Here is a 23,261-nt window from a genome sequence, read left to right as displayed (position 1 = left end):
CTCATCCAGCAGACATACGTCATGTTCAGGTAGCAGCAGTGCATCTAACTTTGGGTGTGGTCATGCCAGTTCTCATAGTTGGGTAAGACAACTATGCACTACCACCTCTACCATGCATGGAATCACACCTGTCTGACATACCAAGATGTAGATCTAACACAGAGCTTCTCTGTGTTCTTACAGACATTTACACAACAATTTCACCTGGAGGGCCCATACAGATACACACACAGCAGTTACATGGTTCGTCCATGAAGCTTAAACATCATTCTGTCTCAGTGGCCATTTGTTACTTTATCCAAATGTCTGCCTGCTTCTCTTTCTTACTCACATGCACTCACTTACTTTTGTGTCAGCCTAGTACCCCCCCCCCCCCCCACACACACACCACACACACACACACACACACACACACACACACACACACACACACACACACACACACACACACACAAAACACTCTGTGCAAGTTATGATAACTGTGCCATATCTTTGTTTTCTATCTTTTGCATTCAGGGATACATAAGCTTTGCAGCTGATGCTCAGGGTGCACAGCTAACAGTGCTCAGTATATCTGTTTGTGATGTTGTTTTGATAATTGTACTTTTGACATATCTTGGTGCTAGAAAGTTAGACAGTTGATAGAATCTAAACAGATTTTTGCATTAGTATTCTTAAGAATCTTCTGAGGGTTGTAAAGTCTGAAATTTAAATGTGTCTCATTACTGTCTAACTTATCTCTTTAATGATTTTCTAGTACAAAAGAATGAGGCCAAACAGAAGACATTAAATTAACATCAATACTTTTGAGAGGTATGAATGTGTGAATCTTTGATGCCTGAGGCCTATTACGTGATTGATATCACATGTATTCACACAAGTCTCTGCTGTCACATGTTAAAATAATTGCTTTACAAATCACCCACCTTTTACTTACTTACATTATTAAGTAACACTATGCAAGGATGCGCCATTCATTAGTATTATTACACAATTTTGTTTTAGCATTCCAGGTTCAACACTTACCTTGTAAATCCAGCAGTTGTTACAATTTTAGTTCAGGGCTGAATCTGTCTGATGCTAGGAGTATACAGCCATTACATAGGTAGGTAAAGCTGTAAGCATTACCTGGCATCAGTGTTAATATATGCATGTGTGTAGGATGAAGGTTTTAGGCCCTTAGGTGGAGGGTGAGTGAGCTATACATTGCCTCTTAGCCAATGTGAGGGCATATTGTGCATGCCTATATCTAGCTGCACCCACATCTACTGCTGGTTCCCCCCTAAATCTTATCTGTGTGTTGCTGTGGTGATTGGTGGTGGGATGTGGGTCCCTTCCCTTTGTTGATCCTGCTGAAGCTGAATTCTCAGGATGATGTTGTGAAGCATAGCACAGACAGTGAAGATTTCAGTACATGTATGTGGATTGTGTTGCATGGCACACCCAGATTTATATAGGCACCAGAACCGCAACTTCAGCAGCCCAAACACATGCTCTAAGATATTTCTGGTTTGAGCGTATGCTTCATTATGCCATTCTTCATCGGTTTGTGTGCATATCTGATGTGTGTCATCAGCCATGGTTCCAGTGGGTAACTTGCATCCCCAGTAAGTGATCCTGTGGGATATCACCTCTACTGAACAGCTGGGAGGTATCCCAAATATGTGAATCATGGTAACTACCTAGGGTGCCAGCACACACATTCAAGATGATTCCCTTAGCATTACACATGACTTGGCAGTTAATGGAGTGGAAGCCCTTTCTATTTATGCAGACCCTTCCCTGTTCCCCATGTGGTGCCTTGATTTTTATGTGTGTGCAATCTATGGCACCCAGTACTTCAGAGTAGTCTGCTACAGGGTAGAACTCCTGCATATTTGTGGCCCTGTCCTCAGGAGTATGGGAGAAATATATGTGATCACTGGCATGTTGGAGCACAGCATTCAGGTACTGATGTAGTATCCTTGGTACTAATGCCTGGGACACTCCCAGTATGTCCTATGTTGATCTCTGAAAGGTTCCTGTAGCTAAAATTCTAAATGCTACACATACCTTCATCTCTATTGGTATCGGTTCTTCTCAGTTTGCCCTGGGTCTGAGTTGAAGACAACAGGTTGCAGAGTTCCTGTTGTGTATCTCTTATCTACCCTGTAGTGCTCTACAATTTTTACCTCATGCAGATTGTGATAAGTTAACTGGGGTCTGGTCTTTTAGCAGCAGCAGCAGTAGCATAGTTTTCAGGCTGTTGTGCATACACATGAATTAAAGCAACTAAAGCCCCTAACATTTTTTTCTATGTAGACTCCTTTCCTTGGCTGTATTCCAATAGGTTTTGGAATTTTCAGGGAAAACCAGCACTGAGTCTACATGGTTGCTTTATTGCTTGTTGAACAGTTCTTCCATCTTGGGCTGGTTGATTAGCATAAAATTCAGCTGATTATGCTGTAAATAGCATGCCACAGCATTTATCGTGATTGCACAGCTCTAAACACCATGTAGAGCTGCTTATTAAATACAAAACAGTGCATTACCATGTGTGCAGCATGGTGCGACATGCACATGATCTTAGCCGACCATGTAGGGCTTATTAAGTCTGCCCTACAAAGTAGACAAATGTAGCATGAGACAAAATGAGACACTTATGAAGAATTATCAAATTACATAGGTTCATAGGTGTAAACTAGGGTAACAACCACTAGGGCCCTGATAAGCTTAGCCGTGCAACCCAAATGTGACTCACAAATCTGATTATATAGGAAGATAATTTACTGACTGCCTCTGTCCAATACAGACATATGCACCAGACCATGAGTGTGATACTGAGTAAAGAGACAGGGTTTTGAGGTAATCAGCGTAGGACATTATGTTTACTCCTTGTATTCTTGTTGTAAGGAACCTTTATGGATGTTCCAGTTCCTGCATGTGTTTGGCCAGGTACCTACTGAAGGTGAAATTATATTGTATGATGGGACTGATTAGGGGCAAGTGCAATAACAGGATGATTTCTCTGGACCTATATGCCATGCCCTTGCATATAAGTTGTGCAACATAGAAGGGTTTTCTTATTATCTTGAACTGGTCAAAGGTTAGTTTACTATCTACATGAGTTCCGAGATCCCTGACTAGAGAATCAGCTTTTAGCAGTGTTTAGTAGTGTTTTATTAATTGTGTAGTTACCCAGTGTGCCAGACTTCCCAAAAGATACTATAGTGATTTTCTTGGTATTGAGTTTTAAGCCATAGCTTTGGCATCAAATATTTGTCTATACTTTCTGAAGGGTGTAATCATCTTGGGGAGCTTCAATGACTGCTCCCAGTTTGCAGTCATTGGTGAACTTGGTTAGTCAGAGGCCTTTGACATTGCCTTTGAAATCTGAGAAGAAGATGCCAAAGAGGAGTGGGGCTAGCTCAATGATCTGGGGTACTCCACTGGTGATTGTCCTCTTTGTGGAGATGGCCTCACTGGTTCTATCCTCATGGGTCCTATCAGTATGTCAGCTTGCTATCAAGGAGTTTATGCCTAATTCTGTAAATTTGTTGACAATGCCTGAGTGGGGTATTGTATCACATGCTTTAGCCAGATTCAGATAGACAGAATGTACTGTTTTCCCATCATCCATTGCCTTAATGACCTTTTCAAAGAAGACCACAAGATTCAGTTAGCATGACCTTCCTTTGACAAAGCCAAAATGGGATGGATCTAGTTTCTTTATGTCCTTGTTGTTAATTTCCATTATAATTCTTTCCATGGCTTTGCAAATAAGACTAGTCAGACTAATGGATCTATTGTTTCTAGGATATGTTGAAGGTCCTTTCTTATGAAGGACAATGACTGTTGCAGTCCTCCATTCATGTGACACAAAGCCTGTATTAAGACTATAGTTAAATATGACTCCAGGGGTCCTGATAGGTCATATTTTAGACTGTTCAGTAGGTATCCTGGGAAGTTATCAGGGCCCATTGAGGTTGTATTTTTGGCTTTAGTGAGTGCAGCCAATACATGCTTCCTAGGTATAGTTGGTTATGTTTGTGGGCATTTTGGGGGGATGGATGGGGATGACTGGGTATAAAGTTGGAACTTAATTTATCCACTGACAGGTTCTGTATATCACCAGGCTTGGTGAATGTGGCACCATTAACTACCAGTTCAGCATATTATTGTGTGCTAACCTTGAGGTTTGTGACATAGATGTAGAAGGCCTTATGTTATCTTTCACCTGGGAGGCAATTCTAACCACAAAAGTTGGCTTTGCTTGACCTATTTAGCCCTCTTAGTTGACTATCTAGTTTGAAGACAGAGTTTTTATCTTTATGAGAATTACCCTTCCTGATTTTTGCCATATTTTATTTTCATTTGTTTGTATATCATGTTTAATTTGGGATGCCACCAGGGCAGATTGTTTCTGAGGCTAGTCCTGGACTTTCTTTTGGTACATACTACAGCCTCTATGCAGACATTGACATGGTTGTACAGAGTTTCTGAGAGCAATTTTGGCATAGGCTGCTCTGTTCTTGGGGTTTGGAGGGGCACTGTATTTTGACAAACCATCACTTAATAAAAGGTAATTTGTCTTGGGATAGTTCCTAATGGTTACTTGATTTAATGGGATTACAGAGCTGATTCTGCATTTGAGGTAAACAGTTTCATGGCTGGACCTTATCAGGATGGATGAGACATGGGCTGTAGTGTTCTCCCATATTTGTGAACACTATGTCCAGTATCTTGGAGCCTCTAGTGGGTGTATTCAGTATTTTATCAAGGGTGTTTGTACTTAAAAGTCCAGGAATCTCTGTGCCTGTAGATTTGAGGCCATGAAGGATTCCCAGTCTATAGAAGGGTAATTAAAGTGTCCCATGAGTAGGGTGCTAGGTTGAATAGTAAGTGTTTTCAGAAGGTCTGAGTATGCATTGTGAGCTTTTTGGAACCTGGAGGGTTACCTAGCACTGGTTAGCATATGGTATGGTATTTTGTCAATGGTGATCTGCACATGGAGGAACTCCAGTATATCATCCTGCTTGACAACCCTAGAGACATGTTTGTTATTGATGTATATTAAGACTCCTCCACTGTTAGCCTTTGTTTGTGAAGTTACCATTCTAGAAGTGTAGAAGGCACTGAAACCTTGCACTGATAGGGTACTCTCTGCTTCTTTAACAACTGCACAGATGTCTATATTCCTGAGTGTAAGGAGAGCTTGAAGGGAGTGTAGTCTTTTTTAAGCTCCTGGCATTGAGCAGTAACACCTTGAGGGTCAGTTGAGTTGATTTTGGTATTTCGGTAGATCTGTCAGTTTGGCATTACCTAAAGGTCGCACCATGGGGGTGAATAAAGTTTTAGCAAGTATTCAAAAGGCCAGAGGGGAAAGGTGCAGACCATTACAGGTAAAACAACATAGTTTATTAACCATCCAAGCTTGGAAATCAGATTACACTAAGTCATGGAGGCAAGAAAAACAGCCTTATAAAACCAGTACAGCAAAAAGGTGTAAGATTTGGGAAATTTGTTCAAGCAACAAGCAGGCTAGCTAGGGAGACATCTGATCAAATTTAGGCAATACTGGAGCTCTTTCAGAAACCTTAGTATAATGTGCTAGCATTGGATGCGTCAGAGAATGCAACTTTAAGCAGGTAAATGATAAGCAGAATATAAAAGCACTGAAGTACAAATTGGAGCAGGGACAATTCACTCACTATTGAACTTCTACTAGATTTTAAGGTGCCTGAGTATGCAAACATTTACCAGTAAAACTGTTTATAGAAAAAATGCAATAGTAAATTACTAAGGCTTAATTCTGGTAGTACTAGTACACCATCCTGCCACAACAGTGAATTAACCTGCAATGCTATGGCCTAGCAGGGTCTAAAATACAAAAAGATAGCTTTTAGAAGTAATTTTACTTGTGAAAATAGAAGTGCAGAATAATGCAAAAACACAATATTCCCACAACTGCTAATTAAATTACTAGACTAAGGTCCCAGAACAAAGTAAAACATGTAAACAGATAACTTTTTTGGATAAAACATGGAACAGAGCTGAAAAGCACAAAGAAGTATCACCACACATGGCAGCATAAGTACAAATTTGAATATTTAAATAGAATTGAAATAATTAAAATAACTTGATTTTCTTACCTTTTCAATGAAAAGCTAGTTCCACACCTCTCCAAGTCTTGTATAAAAGACATGGCAACTATGACATGTTAATGATACAAGTTGGTAGTAAATAGGTGCATTTTTGTTCTTTGTACCATTACAGCCTCCATCAATAGCTGTGACCTATGCAGAAGGCTGTCAATAACCCCATTTTTACTAGAACCCTTTAAATCCAACAAGCCACTATCTGGCTTTTATGATTTATTGGACTTGTTTCTACCCAATTGTTTGATGTCATGATAACTATATCTTTAGTTTGTGGAGTGTTATGCTTATGGCACAAGTTTGCTGGCCAAGCTAAAGTCCATCTCTCTTTCCAACTCTAAAACTAATCAAGAAGATAGACATGATCATCAACTGGAACTTTCAGTTGCAATTTCTTTGAAGGTGGATATTCAGAAACAAATAGTATATAGTTTTGTGCCAAACAGATTGATATGCAGCAATGATTGAAGGAGGGGTGATTTAAAGACATCTGTAAAGAAACCAGTTTACTGGAGAAATTGAGTGGTATGCTTATATGCTAATGATAGTATAATTACCCATTTACTTGTTCTGCTCATGTCTAGTACTGGTACAAAAAATATAAGGGCTAAAAATTGCCATAGAAATGTATGACAAGTTTTCTTAAGATCCTCATATATCAACAACCTAGTAACTACCTATGAACCTATATCATGCAAATTAGTGCAGACATAATAATGAATGCCATTACACATGCAAATGATGAAATCAAACATAGAGAAGGGATTCAAAAAGACACAATTAGAAACATTAGTAGTGGCGGTCACTTATTCTAAACATAATCATTTTCTAATGTACAAGTGCTTCTTTTCACATTTGATGCCAGGGGTTGCATCAGCATCAGCACAGTAGTGTGTGTTAGTGGCCAGCTTTACAATCAGTGCCAGTGATGTTGCTCATTGTCCCACTCTGCAATGAAGATGGGTCTAACATGCCATCACCTCCACAACTAGGACACTGTCTATCACTGCTGTGTGGACAGTGGCACCATAAATGAATTAAGAGACATGTCCTACTTTTACATGGGATCAAGGCACATTTATGGATTTCTTATCCCAGAGGACAAATAGATTTGTGTAGCATTAACCAACTTTGCTATAGGCACTTTCCAACATCTGATAGGGGACATGTTGGGGTTTTTGCAGGCATTGACCTCATGAGTCCTACATCAGTTCAGTGATGTAACGTTGAAGCATATGGAGTAGCGTATTTGGTTTCCACAGGCATTAGAGGTCAGAACAGCTCCTCTTCTGGCATTCTGAAGCATAGTCCACTTCTCTGAAGTCCTGGGGGGCATTAACTATACACACACACATTGCTATCAAGGCTCCGCCTCTCCACATGGCATCCACTATCATCAACTGGAAAAGTATCCACTCCACCAACTGTCAGATGGTGTGTAGCATACAGGGTATTATATATAATGCATAGGTCTACTGTCTATGTAGTTTATACGACATATGCCAGCACTGTGTGCTGGTGGTGAATTTTACAGCATCATCTAGTTGGAAGAGGCATACAATCCCATACACTCTTCCCATGACTGTACTCTGCAGGCCATTTATGATGGTACCCACTGTTTTGTGCTGTAGTTAATGCAGGGTATTAATTATAAGTGTGGCTGATGACCTCTAACAGCAGCTTCAGATGTGGCAGAGATGGGATACTGTCATATATACAGAACATCAAATAATTTGTATTCAAAATTCTGAAGGCCTACCTCCACTGCCTGAAAGCATCTGGTGATACAGAGCAGTATACTACATATACCTTGTGGTCTGTGCCATTCTGCACAATATGGTCCTGTGTCAGTATTTACAATGTGGGAGCCATGGAGCACTGTAGCACTGGCAGACATACATTTTTCAGTAGCACAGGCAGAGTTAGATGAGGAATAATTAGGAGAACTGACTGCAGCACTATCCTTGTGAGGAAGAGGTGGGCACAACATGCTGTACCACTGACAAAGAGACATTCTTTGGTCCGTTACTTTGGGCCTTGACAAGCACAATACAAAATTAAATTGATGCAGGCTGTAGCACACATAGGATATGTAGCACAGTTCACTGGCCACTCTGTCCATCACACATTATCATACCACATTTGGAGAGGTGAGGTGGGGACAGGCTAACAAGGGACAGCAGTGCTAACATAGGTGGAATGGTCATGGGTTGTGGAAGTGGTAGCCACACACATGGCTGGGAAGCTGGGAGAAGTAAGGGTTCATGTACTCCAATGACATAGTGACATTTTAATGAGTTGGATGCTGTGTAGGTATATCATGTGGCCTTATGGTGTCACAGTTACAGGCATACTGCCCAAAGGGTGGTGTAATACATCAATAATTTGCAGAATCTCCACAGTCATCACCAGTTGTTTGGTAGTAGAATAATGATGTCCATGACTCCATTAAAGGCCACTGGCAGTTGTTGTGCATGGTTGGGCTACAGAGGAGTGTGGAGGTTATGAACTGTGGAACACAGAGTGTTTTGTCCTGTGTGGTGTCAATGCAGTAGTTGAAGAAGAGTGTCAGTCATGACCAATGGAGTGTACATGGCCAAGGGCATAGGCAGCCATGGACAGTACAGAAAATGAAACAGTCAGTGGAACAGCATTTATCACCTCTAAGCCCGGTGTGCTACTGAGCAATATGCACAGTATCACACCAGGCTACTGAGCAATATGCACCTCTATGCCAGTCTGCTGAGCCTATGGAGCTTAAATGCTGCAAAAATGGACGAGATGTGCCAAAGTAAACAGAAAAGGTGCTGGAAGTTCATACTTTCCACTCCACTATCATCTCTTCTGAGAATTATGTGAATATGCTCTTCACTTTTCACTGCTGTCAGTGTCACTGTGCCATTAGGTTGTACCATGTGCATGATGCCATTATTGCCAACCTCACGTGACTCACTTATATCAGGTATGTTCTGACATATTGTTTGGATCCTATCCCAAAGAAAACTGCTAATGCATACAGATACCATTCTTGTGGTATTGCTGGAAAATAGTTGTGATTCCCTTTACATGTAACACATAGATTCCTACATGCATATTGTCTAAATAGCCTGTGGGCGCATACATATCTTTTATTGCAGGTTGTCGCTGTTGCAGTCCCATGATATATAAATAGATAGACACACACACACACACACACCTATATATATATATATATATATATATATATATATATATATATATATATATATATATATAGTTATACACACACACACACACACACACACACATATATATATATATATATATATATATATATATATATATATATATATTCGATTGTCTGAATAAACTATGCAATTGCAAGTCACTATCCCACAGTAAAAAGCACATGTTGCTACTAACTTGGTGCATTCCTTACAGACATTTCAGCAGTTGTCACAGGTCCAGATCTCCCTTCCAAGCTTCCACCAGGTATGAGGGTTCTCTCATTTTTCAGGGAAGTTATGTTAGGAATTCCTTCACCTCTATTTGACATATCTGGCTTGATGGTCAAACTGTCTGGCAATTTTTTGAGCCTCGATCTTGATATTCAGCAACATATCAGTAATCTAGCAACGCACTTGTATTGTTATCCTGTTCCTGTTATGGCCAACTACTACATTGATGGTCTACACCAGTACCTGTCACATCTGTTCACAAATGGCCTTGATTTCTTTATCCTTCTCAAGAATATGCATGCTGTTTGTGTGTAGGACTTGTAGAAGTACCTCTATCTCTGGTTCAGTGAACTTATCCTGCTGTTGCACTTCTTTTGTTGCTGTAACAAGACATGCACACTTCTGTGTTATACATATGGTTTAGAGTATGCTGGCAATACTGTCCATGCCAGTCAACAATAGTCTCACTACTGTCCACAGGTCCTATCAAGAGGCCACAATCCCCTGTAATGTTGTCCTATGACCATCATAACCCCGTGCTTTAGTGCAGCAGAAGTTGATATGTAAACAATGCTTACTGATTATCTGACATGTGATGACAACACAATCGGTGCTTCATGTAATAGATGCCTCAAATTTCTGTAGCCCGTTTTGTAGTCTGTGTGCATATGATACACTCTTGCAAACCCTGCACAGCAGGCCTGTATCATGGCCTGACCTTGCTTACTGTCAAGTTAAGCCTCCTGACTGTAATGTGTTCTGTTCTAACCCTTATTCCCAGACATTTTGAGCCTCTCCAGCAGACCTAGAAACTTTCCTATCCTGTTGGGCCCTGTCAAGTTGAGTCCACTAAAAAGAATACAGACTGTTCTGTCTAATTCTCTGTTTCCACTCAGTTTGAGCCTCATCACTACTACTATATCAGTCCTCCGTCATTCCTTGTACTATGTTATCCCACACACTCGTCTTCTCAATTACTTTCTCTGTTGTCTCCATGCACCTTTGTGTTGTCACTGCAGTGCTGATGTACATTACCAATAGCCATGTCTACTGGCAGTTTGCTTATATGGCATTGTACTATATTATTGACTTCAACAATTGGCTAAGTTTCTGGTGTCATTCAAAGGGTATCCAGTATCTGTCTGCTTGGGATGACATGTTTGGCAGACCTCAATGCATTGCCAGAGATGGCCTGCATCTGTCACCCCTAGGTTTCCAGGTATTGGCTAAGGCTCTTGACACTCCTATAGTGCCTTTTTTAGGTGGTATTCCAAAGAACAAATTACCACCATAAAAGTTATAAATAAATGCAATCTGAGGAAAATGCTGCTCGATGCTAGAAGTCTAAATCTCAAGATGCACTCACTCGAAGCACTCCTCAAAATGGAGAACATCGACATTTATGCTGTACCGGAGACCGGGTTTAAAGCAGCAGACAGCACCCCTGTACTACCAGGTTATAACTCATTCCACACCTGTCAGCCCCAGAACATGGACCAAAGCTCCAAAGGCGGTGGTATCTCCATATTCATAAAGGATATGCACACCTCCAGACTAGTAGCCCAGCATAATGCATCTGAGATACTCCAGGTACAACTAACATTGGGTAAGATGGAAATTCAGGTTGTAGCCTGCTATAGGTCCCTAACCATGTCCCAAGATTCTCACTCCACATTCATATGCACCCTGGAAACCACTAAGATCCAACTCAACACTCTCATAATAGGAGACTTCAACTACCCCTCCATCAACTGGGAAAACTACTCATGCACCAATGCACTGGCCCAACCCTTCTTGGAATTCATCAATTCTAATGCCCTGGACCATCTTACCTCCACTAGAGGAAGCAGCATCCTTGACCTGGTTATTACTAACATGGGAAATTGTTGCTCTACACCAATAGTCAAGTCCTCCCTGGTTAGATCCAACCACAAACTAATCACCATGGAAATCCACATTTAACCCCCCCCCACCCCCGCAAAGGTATCCACTATGACAAACTTCTCCAAAGATGACTTTGGACTCCTAAAAACAGAGGTGGCTAACTTCACGGCACCCATGCCAAGGGAAAATAGATGGATGACTGCTGAATCATACACCAATCCACTGTACGAACATGTGCATAAATGCATGGAACTAGCCATACCCAACAGAACCAAGACACTCTCCTCCAAAAAAAAGAAGCCAATCTCGAGGTCCCCTGCCATTAATACACTTTACAACAAGAGAAAGAAACTGTTGCAGAAAAAGGTGAAATCCCAAGACTGGAAAAATTCCCTTATCAGCCTAAACAAAAAGTTGAGATCCCTCATCAAAACCTCCAAATCCAGCTATGAAGGCAGAATTGCGGCAGACACTAAAAACAACCACAAAGCCTTCTACAGTTATATCAAGAATTTCCACGGCAATACCTAGATTTCCTCTGAATTACTGCACAATGGTGCCTCCTATACTGAGCCAGCAGATATTGCCAACATACTAACCGACAGATTCAGTGCCAACTTTACCTCTCTCTCTTCCATTGGACCCGACAATATCCCTGGCTGTGTTCTACATGAATTACAAAGTGAACTGGCACCACATCTGTGTGGCCGGTTCACTCAAAGCCTCACTTCAGGCTTTGGCCCTACCAAATGGTGCACTGCTACAGTCATCCCTCTCCATAAAGTAGGAGTGACTACAGACCCTGGAAATGATCACCCCATTAACCTGACGAGTCTGATATGTAAAGCTATGGAGCACATCATCATGGACTTAATTAACAAGGAAGTAGGGAATCTCCGAACTCTAGAACTCACACAATTTGGTTTTGTGAAAGGTAGATCATGCCTGCTCAACCCGGTTGACTTCTTTGAGTCAGTTACTAGAACTGTGGATGAGGGTAAGGCAGTTCATACAACCTACCTCGATCTGGCCAAGGCCTTTGATACTATTCCTCACTCAGGAATAATTGATAAACTCACCAAACTAGGCATCAACCCCCTATATCGTTAGGCGGGTTGCAAATTGTCTCACAGATAGAACCCACAGTGTGAAAGTAGCGGACTCAAAGTCAGACTGCCAACCAGTCATTAGTGGAGTCCTACAGGGATCAGTCCTGGGTCCTCTCCTGTTTGGCATCTAATTCTCAGAAGTCCAGGCCAACATGGAGGGGACTCTGGCTGACAATGTTCACAGATGACTGCAAGCTGGGAGCCATTATTAACTCCCTAAGTGATGCAGATATCCTACAGAAATGCCTTACTGAGACCAATGACTGGTGTCGAAACCATGGCCATAAGCTTAATCCCAAAAAATGTGTTGTCATCCCCATTGGGAAAACCTCAATTCCCACTAATTACCACATTGATGGGAGCCCACTGAACACTGAAGGTGTTAAAAGAGATCTGGGGACACAGGTTGACAGCAACCTCTCCTTCGACCACCACATTGCCAGGTCATCATTTCTCTCTGCTCTTCCATCATTAGACCAGTCATAGAGTATAATGCCCCATTTGGTATGTACCTCACTAGACAACTGCAACAGCTGGAGAGGCCACAAAAGTACCTCACAAAGAGGATGCTAGGCCTTAAACATGTGTCCTACATGGACAGACTAAAAAAATATAGCTATTCTCTATCTCATATCGTTTACTGAGAGGGATCTCTGCTTGACTTACACTTCTACTTGAAACAGTCTTCGGTTGTCAGGGATACGCTGTACTCTACTGCTTTGTGCTTTACAGTGACTGCAGAGATTGAAAAAAAAAAACAAAATGGCTTACATAAAGAAGTATAACTGCCTCTTTATGTGGCAGGAAAAGTATAGTTTATGGTACACTTAGGAACTAAACAGTTGCAATTTTGTCTGCATTTTTTCTTTCTGTACACCATCCATGGTGCAGTCTGTGGAGAGGTGGCAGCCACAACATTTTTCTCCAGCCACTGTATTAAGCACTAGGCCCCCAGTAATCTTAAAATCTACCCTTATGTAGGCTGACAGATGCCAGCCTGTATAAGGTGACTTGCAGGGCTCACTGTCCACATAGTTGCAAACTGGATACTCCTGGCAGTGATTAATATTTTCATTCCAACAGTCTAATCAGTAAAAAAGGGTCTGTTGCCATGGATATGAACTTTCCTACTGTCTCCATTACCGGCTTGGTGGATATGGGCCTCCTGATGCAATGTAGAAATTGCTTCATGTTTACTGACAACCAGTTAATTCTCAAGCAAACTGATACGGTATGTGACAGATATATTTACACAACATCACTGGAGGCAAAGCTCTCACATGAAACTACTCTCAATGTCAATAAGGTTGTCAGTAGTACACATGCTGCACCCATCATGCACAATTCAAAGCAGACATATAGACCCACATATACTGAGGCACTTACATGCAACTTTCCTAAACCACAAAGACCTCCTAGACAAAGTACGCATAAGAAATGCCCTCAGCAGCCCCAACCGCACTTTTTCAAAACAACACCCACATCAACACATAGAGCTACATCTCATGGAGCCTCTACGTCTAAGCCCATAAGGCAAGTCACCATACAATCCAACATTCTAGTAATTGGAGATTCTATTGTGAGACACACTGATGTCCCTCTCACCAGGCTGCGTAAGGAGAAAGTTGCAGTCAGTTGCTTATCAGGGGCTAGGATCCACCAGTTTATGCATGCACTCGGGTCATTGGATCACAATTACCAATATGACTCAGTCATAGTCCATGTAGGAGTAAATTATCTGAGACATACCTCCCCAGACTATATGAAGAGAGACATGACAGAACATTTGGAATATGTGTCTCAGGCTGGTATGAGCCTAGCGTTGAACAGCATTTTGCTTTCTTTAAGGATGATGCCACAATACGAACAAAAGATGATTGACTTTAATAATTGGCTTGGTTTCTAGTGTCATTCTAAGGGATGCAGTATTTGTCAGCATGGAAGGAGATAGCCAAGAGACCACACTGCTTTGCAAGGGATGGTCTGCACCTCTCCCCTCTAGGCTTTCGCATATTGGCTAAAACATTGTCTTCCCCCATAGTGCCTTTTTCAGGTAATGCCAAACTGAAAGTACTTCCAACATAGCAAATCAAAGCCAAAAATATCTAAAGGTATTACTGCTCAATGCTATGGGGCCTAAACAGAAAACTCCACTCCCTGGAAGGTCTCTTTACCCTAGAGAATACTAATGTCTGTGCGGTCTCAGAGACATGGTCTAAAGCCGCGGACAGCACACCAACAGTGCAGGGTCATAATGCCTTCCATACATTTAGACCAGCTACTTCACAGGCAAGGACCAAAGGTGGATATCTCTCTATCTACATCAAAAGTAAATATACTTCAAGGCTGGTCAAACAGGACAATGCACTTGAGCTACTCCATGTTCAAATCACCATAGGTAAAATACAATACCACTTCCTTGAAGGCTATAGGTCCCCCTCTATGACCCAGGAAAACCATACCATGTATTTAAACTTATTAGAAACACTTACCATCCAACCAAATACCATATTCATGGGTGACTTTAATTATCCCTCTATTAACTGGGAATCCCCTATGACATCAAACATACATGCACAGAGATTCCTGAATTTTGTAAACACAAACTACCTGGTCAAGATAGTCAATACACCAACCAGGGGTGAAACCATACTGGATCTGGTCCTCCCTAATATGGGACAGTGCTGCACAACCCCCTACTGTAATGCCTTCCCTGGTAAAGTTAGACAACAATTTGGTCTCCTTTGAAGTAAAAATAAAATCTGGGCCCCAGCTAAACCTGGACTATTCAGGAACTATTGTAAGGCTAACCTCCTGCTATTAAATGAGAACCTGTCAACATTTCAAGCCCCTAAAAACCTTGAGAACACTTCTGCCTATGCAGAGCTGTTCACAGAAACACTGTACAAGCATGTTAATAGCTGTATAGAGATAGCTGTACCCACCAGTAAGAATGACAGAACTAACTCAAAAAACAAGCCACCCTGGTGGAATCACAAAATCAGTTGGATGTATAACAGGAGGAAGAAAATCATGGCAAAAATTAGGAGGTGCAGCACCCAGCAGGATAAAAACACTCATCAAACTAAACAAACAACTCAGAGGACAAATAAAGTCTACCAAAGCCAAATGTGAGGCAAGTTTGTTCTCCCAGGCCAAGGACAACCACAAAGCATTATTTAGCTATGTCCGCAACCTCAAAGGCAATACACAATTGTGTGCAGAGCTCATTGTAAATGGAACCACTTATACTGAGCCAGAAGATATAGCAAACCTCCTGGTTAATAAATTCAGGTCCAACTTTACTCCTCTCTCCCCCTCAACCTTCCCTCAGGAAATATCATCAAATATCCTCCTACTATCACTAGGGAACAGGTCCTTAATGCTCTCTCTAAACCAAGAACACTGCATCAATGGGCCAGACAATATCCCAGGATGCCTTCTAAATAGCATGAAACATGACCTATTAGGGCCTCTGGAATTACTATTTAACTGTAGCCTCCAAACAGGATTTGTCCCTCATGAATGGAGAAAGGCAACAGTCATCCCTCTGCACAAAGGTGGACCATCTACAGACCCTGGAAACTACAGACCCATAAGTCTCACTAGTCTTATATGTAAAGCCATTGAAAGAATTCTCATGGAAATGATTAAGAGAGGTACAGTAAACCTCCAGACACTGGAGCCCACCTAGTGTGGTATCGTAACGGGCAGATTATGCCTACTCAACCAGATGGACTTCTTTGAGAAGGTCTCCAAAGCAATGGATGAGGGCAAAATCTTTCACACTACCTACCTTGACCTGGCCAAGGCATTTGACACAATACCTGACCCAGGCATTGTTAACAAACTCAACAGATTAGGTACAAACCCATATGTCACCCAGTGGCTAGCCAACTGGCTCACAGACGGGATCCAGGACATTAGAATTGGAGAGTCCACCTCTACAAAGAGGCCAGTCACAAGTGGAGTCCCTCAGGGATCAGTCCTTGGACCGCTCCTTTTTGGCATTTACTTCTCTGAAGGCAAGGCCAATGTCATTGGTCTCTGGCTGACTAAATTTGCAGATGATTGCAAATTAGGAGCTGTCATTGAATCTCACACGGACACAAATGTTCTCCAGGAGGGGCTGACACAGACAAACAACTGGTGTCAGAATTGTGGACTAAAACTAAATGCCAAGAAATGCAAAATAATATCCTTTGGGAAGTCATCCATCCCTGGTAACTATCATATTGACAACACACCCCTTAGAGTTGACCCAGTAGTCAGGGACTTAGGGGCACACATAGATGTAATCTAGCCTTTGATCATCACATGTCCACAGTGGTGAAGAAACCATTCTATGTTGTGGAACTTATAAACAAAGGTATGGCATCTAAGTCCAAGGAAGTCATTGTTCCACTTTATTCAGCATTCATCAGACCTATCATTGAGTACAATGCCCCCTTTGGTATGTACCTAACCAGGCATATCCAACAACTGGAATGTCCACAGAGGTTCATCACTAAAAGAATACAGGGCATAAATAATATGTCCTATGCAGACCACCTCAAAGACCTATCCCTGTATTCTGTCTCGTGCAGGCTTTTGAGCAGAGATCTATGCCTGACATACAAGCCATTGTCAGACCCCACTCTGATGGACCTCCTGCATATCCTCAAAACAAACAGTACCAGAATTACCCATTCTAAAGACTTAAATCTTGCTTGTGATATAAATAGGACCTGCTGGAGAGATAGGTATGTATCCCAGAGACTATCCTGTCTATGGAACAGGCTCCGCATCTATGTGAAGCAGAGTTCCTCCCTAATCAAATTCAATTGCAACTTGGACAATTGGATGGGAAACCAGAAATTCATTCCTGGTCTGGCACCTATGTCTCTGATGCAAACAGGTAACCTGTAAATGTTTCCTCTCCCAGGCCTATGCTTACACTTATCAAGGGTATCAGAACTCATCAGAGATTTAGGATGCATGGCTAGGCTTAAAAAGGCCCTTGTGGCTGTTAGCTTAGTAAACACCTATGAATCTATGAACTTGCATGCAGCTATGACACATTTAAATGCACATTGTGTCAGAGAACCCAGTGTGTTCCCACAGAGAAGTTACCTGCTTGATGTGTTCTCTTGGATCACATGACTACCCACAGAGCAGCTGTAGCGGCATGGTTACTGCTGTTAATTTGGCTCCAACATTTAATTACGAACCCCTGTCCCCAGCATGACAGTGGTGTAATGACATTCAGCACTGCTAATTGGCCTCAGGCCACATTATGCTAAACTCTCCATGTTATTTTCCACTGCACAATGGAACTGTGCTTCTTCCTGAATACACCCCTTGATATCTGTCATCTTGGGGACTACTACAGTCATATCTTATTTAATAGCCATTATCCAGTAGTAAGCTGACATTTTGCAACCAATTTTCTTTGCTCCGTATATTATTCTTGCTGATAATATACAAAGCAAGCAAAACATATTTCTTACAATATTTTTCATACTTTTTTATATTATAGCATATTTAAAGTAAATATGCAGCACAACTGAGAAGTCTGAGAACACAGGCTGCAATTAAAACCTTTATTCTCACAAAATAATGAAAAGCAATATGTAGAAACACTAAACTACATAAAACACACTAACAAAGGCACTTTTCTATACCATACTTGAAGTAAGACAACATGTGCTACATGTGAGTATAATTAACTGTACAAAATATTACCAGTGAATGAGGATCTGAAACATCAGCAGGTGATAGCTCAGGTCTGGGAAATGTCTGACTTCCTAATTACAATTACATTTCAGTCCAAGCTTAACAACTATTTGCTGATCTAACAGCTCTTCCTTCTCATATACCTAAATGTGCTGAAGTCACTCAAGTCTACGTTCAGAGCAACTGGCAGAATATTCTATTGATTCAGATGATTCCCCTTCACAACAATAACACATAAATGTAGCCATCTAAAATCCTCAAGTACACTAAAGTGAAAGTCTTCCAGTTTGCTGTACCTGGCAGACTCTTCCATGATGTCATGGCCAGTCGCTGATAGAATGATTGCACATGTGGCATCATACATTTCATCAGTTATATTGGTATATTGCATAGTGCAAAGTGGCTGAATGATCCAGCACATGGCATTACTGATGGCCTCAGCCACTAATGTTCTCTGCTGCTAAATGAATCAAGGAGGATGTGAATAAACTATTATTTGCACACCTTTATCTACCCATCAGTATTCTAACTATTGGTTCTAGGGATGCTCTAACATTCACTGTAATTTGATGAGAACAGACTATTAATTTAATCTCTTTTGCAAGGAATCTTTGGTAATACAGTGCATGTAAATTGTCTATGTGCACTGTACTACCTTGGTAAACAAACTAAAAGAATAAATGCTGGATGGGAGAAGACTATAAATTAAGATTTATTTAAGAAAAGCTCTGTTGATTGCTTTAAGTAGCATCAGTCTATGGGAACTACAGGTATTAGAACTACCAGTCTAAACACATGCACACACACACACACACACACACACACACACACACACACACACACACACACACACACACACACACACACACACACACACACCACTAGATATAGCTATATAGCTATAGATATAGATATACATATGAAAAGATGCAGCTATACTGACTCTTCAAAACAAAGAAAAAAAACCCATAAAACTACAAAGTATTAGAACAAATGTATTTGAAATTCATGTACTCAATCACATTTAAAAGTCATAAAAAAAAAACTTTAAAAACTATTTATTTTGCAAAAGAGGCAAGCCCACTGCATCACCACATCTCCTACAGCTTATACTTACTGACCCCAAGTTATCAGTACAGTGGGGAAAAGGCATATACCTAGTCCCTACTGTATCACAATCTTGCAAGAGAAGATCGCCTCGTTGCAATCTTTTTATATTCAATCACTTTTGCAAGGCTTCTCACTAGTTGAGTAAAGAATCATTAAACAGCTAGATGACACCCAAACAGTTCTATATGCTATATTTATACATATTCAAATAAAACATATGTGTGTGTGTGTGTGTGTGTGTGTGTGTGTGTGCGTGTGTGTGCGTGAGTGTGTGTGTGTGTGTGTGTGTGTGTGTGTGTGTGTGTGTGTGTGTGTGTATATATATATATATATATATATATATATATATATATATATATATATATATATATACATACACACACACACACACACACACACACACGAGAAATTTATCTGAAACCGTTCCATCATATTCAGTCTGTTGAATGCCATGCTCCTGCCATTCAGAGCTATTTCACCTAATCTTCATATCAGGAAGCCAGCAATGAGGTACAATCTATTTTACTTACAACACAAATTTTAAAGACCATCATAAAATACAACTTAATTTCTGAGTTGACTTTCTATAATGTGCTTGACATTTAAAAAAGATTATCATGATTGGCTTTCACCCATCCACTTTTAACAATTCACTCAGTCTTACCTTCCACATCAACATGGAAACAATTCTCATTCTGCTCCCTTATCAAGTCCACTGCATGCAGGATATATACAATTTTATTTTAACCTCCCTAGTAATTACTATTTCTCATCTGGAAGGGGTACATTAAATTATATTAACTCTGCCTTTCCTTCATCTTCTACTTAATAATGCTTGTGACATAAAATGCATACATTTCAATAACCAAATCCAGTGGCATAGAGGCAGCAATACCTGATTATTATTCAGGAGACCTAAGTTCAGTTAGAGTCTTGGGCATCTGATGTAGCAGATGGGTAGCGGGCTTGGACATCCTGAGGAAATGGGACATAGCATATTGCAAACTGTCACCCTCCCCTTGAAAGAGTGATGGCAAATGAGGTTGGGAGCAGATGTATGGTTCATGAAGCCGCAGTTTGGTAGTTGTATTAGAGCAGGTGCACAGAAGCATAAACTAGCATGCGGTAGGTGTAGTGACTGTTGTACAGGAGACGGGTAATTTGTCATAAATATACACTCACATTGCCAGAATGCTGGTGGGGCAAAAATAACCTTCACAGCTGTCTGAATGACAGCTCTTTTGCTCAGCTTTCATTCCACCATGCAGAGGGCATCCAGTACAGATGAAAGAATAAGATGGTATATGTTCTAATATGACTAGAGCAGGAATAATGATCTGCAGGCATGGAGGGAAAACATACAGAAAAAATGCAAACATTTCATATCCATAGCCATCTCCAAAATATTAACTAGGCGTGTATCCCCCTCATCTATAAATATGCAAATAACACAAATTTCTCTTCAAAAATGCAGTTTCTTATCTTTAAGCGTTCTCCGTATAAACACTTTCACGCTGTAGCGAAATTCCATGATTAGACAATTGCTGCCATCTTGAAAACCACTTGGCGTGAGAAATTATCACACACAGAAATACTAAAAAAATTAAAAAAAAAAACAAGAAACTAAAAACACCCCACCCTGACTCAAATAAATTATTGCATTTGCAGAAGATATAATACAAGAAAGAAATAAAAACAACAGAAATCAAGATTATGACATAATTTAAACATACTCTGCAAAAAAAGCAATAAAAGTTAAATTTAATTGTATTACTTATAACATTGTGATGAAAGTCAAAAGTTAAAGCACCTTTAACATCAAATGAGGCAGTCTACGATGTGAGAGGAAGTGAATAATTAAAAATAAAGAATATCGGTGATAAGAGACAAATCACACACCCACACACACACACTCATATACACAGAGCTACAGTAGAAAGCCTCTGCTGGACATTGTTTAACCAATAGCTAAATCTGAAGATATAAACAGACAAATGTAAAGCACTGTATAAATACTAATACATATTAAACCAGCAGTAAAATTACTACAGAAACCCAGTTAAAAAATGCAACAAGAATGCCATCAGCTACACCAATTTAAAAAAATTATGATGTGTTTTTACAATTTCTAGACAATTTTTTTACATTTTTTTATTTTTCTACCAAAACCGATTATGATTTCCTTTGTCAATGCAATAGATGGATAAGGCCTTGACTAGAGCCCAGGGAACTCAAGTTCTTTTTGTGGCTTGGACACTTGATATTGCGGGCAGGGGGAATGAATGGGCCTATTTCCGAGGAGTGAAGGAGGGTGGATCATGCAAAGCTTGGACTGCTGTTCTTATGACAAGTCCACAGCTGGAAAGATAAGACCCGTCATAATATGGGAAGCCTGTGCAAGGAAAATGTGAGTTGACGGCCCAAGTTGGAGGCAGTAGCTATTTAAGACTGTATATAGCATTACACATATGCATGGAATAGGGGCACAGTTGTTCATTTTGGTGACATAAGTGCTCATATTACTATCAACTGCAGGGTAAGACATTAAATTAGAAAAATGCTCATTAAATTTCTGGATGCCATTGAGAGCAAAAAGCACCTCACAGCTGGCTGGATGACCTCACCTTGGAGGGAAGGCATGGTGGTCAGCAAATGCTGTGGTAAAAAAGTATTAAAAAAAGACTACTTAAGTAGACTAACTTAAGAATATATGGGGGGAGCATTGCTGCTTGCACACACACACACACACACACACACACACACACACACACACACACACACACACACACACACACACACATATATATATAGGTATAGATATAGATAGATATAGATATCAGCTCTTGTAGTTGCCACCAAACACAATTACTCTTGTGAATATTTTTAAGGCTGTGCTAGCATGAAATAATGTATATGGTTATGAAGCACTGGGCTACTAATATTTAAGCCCACTCATCAGGTCTCATTCACCTTGCAGGACTCATATGTGAACGCTGGACAGCAATTGCTGGTCACTCTGCCTAAAAGTATGAGGATCAGCTGCTGCTTACTTTCACATCATATAATGTCTTCTAGAAAAGGTTCAGTTACTCACAAATGTACTATACTACCTCATATAAATGAATTTCATGTTAAACCGAAAATGAATTATTTTATGATTTTAGACTAACTCCAAAATAATTACTGTCTCAAAAAATGAATAGTATATGAAGGACTCATGCTTATCTGCTGTGTAATGTGTCTATTTACAAATCTGACTGTGCCATAATATACATCAGTTTGACAGAAGTGTGTCTTAAAGGATTACTCTGAAAATTTCATATAAAAATTCTGCACATTTAAAAAGTTATAACTCTCCACAGCAATTGATTTGTTAAATGGGTAGAGGAACTATTTTACATTAAAACAAACTATAAAATATGAAATTATCATACATAAACCACTATATATAAATTTCAAACTGCAATAAAATAAATACGGCTGTCTTATAACTGTAATATGGCATGAAGGGATGTTCATAAGCTAGATAATGCCACATGCCCAAGGATTGTAAGGCACTTACCTTTTCAGCTCATGCCTTCCAACATCCCTGAGCACACAGATAATAAGTGCATCATGTGCACCCCTTATTGCCTTACAGCACACTTTTTAAGGCACAGTTTCAAAAGCATTATGATGAGCAAGTTGCATGTAGTCCATAAATAAAAAGAAAACTTTGAAATAACTTTACTGCTTATGAAATTGCATTACAAATCAAATATTATAAACAGTAATAATCAAAAGTATTTCAGTTAATTGCTTGTGAATTGTCAGGATTCAAATTCATGCATTACAAAATAATTGCAGGCTATGCTAAAACAATTCTAACA

The sequence above is a fragment of the Protopterus annectens genome, chromosome 4.part0 (assembly GCF_019279795.1).
Source record: "Protopterus annectens isolate FY-2018-M chromosome 4.part0, PAN1.0, whole genome shotgun sequence".
Lineage (NCBI taxonomy): Eukaryota > Metazoa > Chordata > Ceratodontiformes > Protopteridae > Protopterus > Protopterus annectens.
This window is presented reverse-complemented; position numbering follows the sequence as displayed.